Raw genomic sequence first — 6,000 nt, forward strand, 5'->3', positions numbered from 1 at the left:
CATCATCGCTTTGTATTTGTAGACACTTTGGAAAGCTTATTTCCATTGGTGTCTTGTAGAGACGGTTTGGCGATCGTATGACCTGTACTAGTAACCTTCCTTGTGCATCACTCAACGTGAGAGCTTCACCTTTCATGTTGACTTCGCACCCGTGTTCTGTCGCTTGTCCCAGGCTTATGATATTGTGCTTAAGCTCAGGTATATAGTAGATGTCTTTGAGTGCCCTCTTATCACCATTCTTGCTTACAAACACTATAGTACCTTTTCCCACAATATCAACATACGACCCATCACCAAACTTCACTTTTCCTTTTATGTTTTCATCTAGGCTTGAGAAGAATTCCTTGTTCCCTGTCATGTGATTACTTGCTCCATTGTCAAGATACCAAATACTCTTGTTATTGGTATCATATACCTTCGGGAATACCTTTTCTTCATTTAGGAACACCACCTCGTGTATGTAAAGCGCGTCAGCTTCTTGTGTTTCATTCAGATTCGTTTCTTGTTGTTCTACAGGTCTCTCAGGGCATTTAGCTACAAAGTGACCAGGCTTGTCACATCTCCAACAGATTATTTTGGATCGATCTCTCTGTTGGTGTTGTTGCTCTGCGTTTTCTCCTCCTTTGTTTTGGCCGTTGGACCTCCCTCGTCCTGTGCCTCTTCCGGAGCTAGTGTTGCCCTGATTTCCTCTTCCATACCCTGCACGGTTGGATCCTCCTCTACCTCTGGCTCCTCCATGCGAGTTTCCATAGCCACCACGGGTATTATTGGAGTTGGAAAACATAAGTTTTCCCTGATCTTCTCTTTGGGTGTTCTTCTTTACTCGATCTTCATAGGCTTTGATTCTTCCTACTATGTCTTCAAAGCCAGTAGTCTTTAAATCGAGTACTTGTTCGAGAGACGCTACGATGTGAATGAATTTCTCTGGAAGTGCTGACAAAAACTTCTTCACAAGTTTTGTTTCATCAAGGATCTCCCCTAGGGAAGCCGATTGAGCTGCTAGTCCTGACATCTTCCCTGCAAATTCACCCACTGTCTCTGAATCTCCCATCGTCAACCGATCTAGTTCAGCTTTTAGGGTTTGGAGTCTCGCTTCCTTCACTCGGTCCGCTCCCTGGTGACGGGATTTTATCGAATTCCATATGCTTTTAGCTAGATCTTGCTCTCCTATTTGTAAGATAAGTGCCTCGGGGATAGATTGGAATATTAGTGCCGTCGCCACATTGTTTTTCTTTTGATCCCCGTTTCCTGGATCAATTGTATCCCATACTTCACTTACACGAAGCATTACCTTCATCCTCATCGCCCAGACCGTGTAGTTCGTCGGTGTTAACATTGGACATTTTATCGACGGAGCTCCAAGGTCCTTCGTTCGTGGTGGAGGATTCTGCACATCCGCCATGGTTGATCACAGGTCTTGATCCTTCAAAGCTTCAACACAAGCTTTGATACCAATTCAAGTTAGTTATGTAGAAATCAAAAGCTTAAAGAACTGCACTTCTTTATTAGATTTAGAAAACTCTCACAAAAACTAAATCTCTCTATTGAAGTCTTGTAGAACAACTCTCTACATAGAACTCCTTATATAGGCATAAGCAACATCCTAAACCTATTAGGATTACAAAACCAATTTCCATATTTTGTAAACCTTGTTTTCCTTTTTTCTAGTTCTCTAGAAACTTCCACTTTCTAAAGAAACTTGTTCCCCAAGTTCTGGAATTATCCAACACTCAAGGCTCATGTTCGATAACGAATGAAATAGACAGAGGCGCGGGGGGCCCGGTACCCCCAGAAGTTGTCCCATGACGATCATCTCCTGGAATTGCCGCGGACTTAAAGGGTCGCTGACCCAAGCTTGTTTATCTTGTATTTGTCGTATTTATAAACCTACTATTTTATTTTTAGTTGAAACTCTGAATCAGGATGATGTTGTTGCCGATTTGGTTTCTTTTCTAGGATTTGCTAATGTCATTACCCAACCTCCTCAAGGGCGGAGTGGTGGCTTAGCTTTATTATGGAAAAATAATGTGGCAGTCTCTTGTTTGTCGCAAGATGATCGCCTAATTGATGTACATATTAATTATTATAACTATAGCTTCTATTTGTCTTGTGTTTATGGACATCCTGTCCAAAATCTACGGTACTTGCTCTGGAACCAATTACAAGACATTGCTAATAACAGAGATGGTGCTTGGCTTCTCGTAGGAGACTTTAACGAAATTGTCTCAAATGAAGAAAAAGTGGGAGGGCCCTTTCGTGATGCCTGGACTTTTAGGGATTTCCGCAACATGTTATCAACTTGTGATTTAATCGATTTGCGTCATAAGGGAGAGAAATTTTCATGGGTGGGTGAGAGACATTCACATACAGTTAGATGTTGCTTGGATAGGGTTTTCATTAATTCCGAATGGGCTGCAACGTTTCCAAAGGCAGAAGCTGAGTTTCTGGATTTTTACAACTCGGATCATCGACCAGTTGTTACTAAGCTTGGGGTAAATTTGACTTCTTCTAAGAAACCTTTTCGCTTTGATGGAAGGTTACTGGCTTTGGATGGTGTGGATGTCGGATTCACACACTCAAGTATTTTGTTAAGTGGGAAAGATTATTCTTGAGGGACAAAAATGAATACGTAAGAACTTGTAAATTGATATGAAAATTGCTATAGTATTTCTCTCTTGAGAGGAAGATCCCCTTTACATGGCCATTGGCCTCTATATTTATACATAGATAAGCGACATTTAAAATGAGTAATTAAGTACAATTATTTCTTCTTAAATGTGTCCGTTTTGATTCTTCGACTTTAATGCTCAACGTTTGAATTTGAGTTGACTCTGATTTTCATGGGCCTCGCCTCTTTTGGCCCAAGTGTCCTTGAACCGACCTACTCGCGTCTTCTACACCGAACTCACATCTCAGTGCAGTCACTTCGGACTCTCGAAGTGGTGACAACCACTTCGACCGTCCCCTCGGTTCATGGGCCCAATGGGCTTCATCCTTTATGGGCCACCCGCTTGACTACGTGGCAATCTTTGGTTGGCCTCGTACTTCTGGTGCGGAATCCGACACCAACAATTAGCCCCCCAAGTTCTTCGAAGTGCTATTCCAATTCGGAGGACTTTAAATGCTCAAGTGGCCAAAGATTGCGCTCGAGAATCTTTCTGATTTCCCGCCGAAAATCCCATCACTCCTTTAATTTCGGCACTAACCATTTTTAACCGAGTGACATATGTCATCATTATGACCGTATATTGATTAATTACTATTAAAACGGGAAAAACCTTCCCACTTCCCACACGACTTCCAAGGCGGTTTCATCATTAGCATGAGGTAACTTCTTTTCACCATTACTCTCTTCTTTTACTTTTGTACTTTAATCAAAACCTCTCTCTTCGTTCCTTCACCAAAACCCCTCTTCGCCGGATCTTGAATTTTTCTTTCTTCCCAATGAATTCTGATTCCGATAGACCCGAGTCTCCGTCTTTCGACGAGAGGCGTTCTAGTAACGACGAGTGCACCCGCCCTGGTGATATTGCCGGTCCGCACTATAGATCCATTTGTACTCTTCAATCCCTCGAGCGATTGAGAGAGCTTTGCCGGATTCCGCCGGAAATTATGGCGGAAGCACAAATAGCTTCCCCCACAGAATCTCCAGAGAACCATCGCGATGGTTACTTCTGTGTGTATGAGATTTATTTCAAAGGTTGCGGGCTGACCTTTCCTCTTCCCGAAGCCCTAATTTTATACCTAGCGGCCCTTGAAATCGCTCTTCCTCAATTAACCCCCAATCTTCTCCGTACTATTCTTGGAATTATAACAATCGCGGCGGAGGCCGGTTATGTTATCGGAGTTGCTGAACTAAATGAGCTTCTGAGCGTGAGAAGTTCATCGAAGAAAACGGGATATTTCTCAGCATATCCTAATGCCAACAGGAACATCATTTCACATCTTCCGAACAAGGATGAAAATTGGCATCATCCTTGGTTTCTAATTAAGAAAACCCCCGCTTCGATTGGAAATCTCGCTGATTTTCTCCCTTCGAAGTGGTCTGCGAAACCCGGTAGTGATTAGGTTGCCCGTATCTTTCCCGGTTGTTTCTTTATCTTTATTGACTAACACCGTTGTTTCATTTCGCAGCTTTCATCGCTTCCAACCTCCCATCTGAAGAGTTCATCGAATTCTTCAAAATAATTCTTGAAGGGGAAACCCTTTGGAATTCCTTCACTCTTGAACGATTCCTGGAAGCTAACCACAGACTCAGGATGAGTCCGCCTGGTCATCTTCACCAAATTCCTCCCCCTCCCTCAACTCAAGGAATGTCATCTCGGGCCCTTGCGGCCAAGCGTAAGTTGCTTTCCAAGCCGATGGCTGAGGCTTGCGAGGAGAAGAAAAAGTTTCTCGCGACTTCTATAGACAAGAAGGACTATAGTAGGACCTTGCTGGTCGATGATGGCAGTACCGAGGGAGCCCGATCTGTTGCTTCCTTCAGACTAACTCCCCGTCGCGATCGCCGCGACTCACGTTCTCCTCGGAGTTATCAATCTCCTCGCCGTGATTCACCTCGTCCTCCCCGAGATGATTTTAGTAACGAGCCAATTAAGAACTTGGTTCGCCGGAAGAGAGACAAGTCCTCTCGCAGTGATCCTTCCCCGCAGAGGGAAAAGTCAAGGGCCCGGACTGACCGCTCACCTCGGTCATCCCCTCCTTCTGAACCAATGGGTCCTCCACGACCAGTTGACATGTCCTCCTCTTCCCAGCCGGATAGTGGAATGACTGCCCGGAGCGCGTCTCCGAAAAAGGGGGATTCTGAATCTCGAGATGCTCCCTCGAGGCTGAAGCCTGCTCTTGTCCCTCAAGTCAAATCGCTTTCAGGTTTGGTGATTTACACGTACTTTAAACTTTTTGTCTTTATTAAAATTCCAATTTTTTACAACTCTTCCTTCTTCACAGCTATGGAGAAAGAGGGCATCGTCTTCCGATGCTTCAAGACCCGGTCGGGCTCGATCTTGCCAGACTTCGACAAATGGCGCCCTGAGATTCGTGAACGTTATTTGCTTCACGCGCATCACTCATCTCGGGTTAGTTCCGTTTTCTTTTATATATATATATTATTTTTTTTTTTGTTGTATTGCCATTCTGCGAACTGACTCGTCATCCCGGGTTCATGTATAACGCCAGGCTCATAGCGAATTTAACGACATGATCGAACATTACGAAGGGCTGGTCCTTGGACGGGAGAAGGAGATTGACATGTGGAAAAAGAAACTCTCTGCTCTTGAGGCCGAAGTCAGTTCTTCTGCCGGCTCCAAGCACGAGCTGGAGGACAAAGTCGACAATTTAACATCCGAGCTTGCGCAGGTAAAGGGGGAGCTGCAGGGTCAGTACGACCAGAACTTCAAGCTCCAGGAAGAGTTTTCTGGTATTCAAGGTAGGCTTCAAGAGTCCGAATCAAACGCTGATTCCCTGAACAACCAACTCATCGAGCTCAACGCGAAGTACAAGGCGATCGCCAAATTGCGTGATTCCGAGTTGGCGAGGTCGGCATCAAAAGCCAGAAAAGAGGTCAAGGGACGCGGGATGGAGTTGATCCAAGGGGCCATCCGATTCATACAGACTGAGAAGGCTAGGTCGGACTTGGAGTCAGACATCAAGGAGCACGAAAGTAACCTGATTCTGCTGGATCAAATCCATGAAGCAGATTTCTCCGAAGAGCAAGAAAGGACCGAGCTGTCGACTAACCTTTCTGAAAAACGGAGTCGCTTGGCAGCTCTTCCCACTTCGGCCTTCAACCCGCTTGACTTCGAGGCATTCTTTACTGAATCACCTCCAATAAGTGAATCGGGTTTAGACTGGGCAGGTAACGCTTGGCTCCTAAGGCTTACCTTTTCTTACTTTGTACCTTTGATTGACTGGAATTATTATTTCCGCGGAGGGTGGTCAGGGAGTTTCATCTGATCAAGCACCAGTCAAGGAGGTGAATGAAACTCTGGTTGCTGAGCAGGA

The sequence above is a fragment of the Arabidopsis lyrata genome (assembly GCF_000004255.2).
Source record: "Arabidopsis lyrata subsp. lyrata unplaced genomic scaffold ARALYscaffold_3, whole genome shotgun sequence".
Taxonomy (NCBI): Eukaryota; Viridiplantae; Streptophyta; class Magnoliopsida; order Brassicales; family Brassicaceae; genus Arabidopsis; species Arabidopsis lyrata.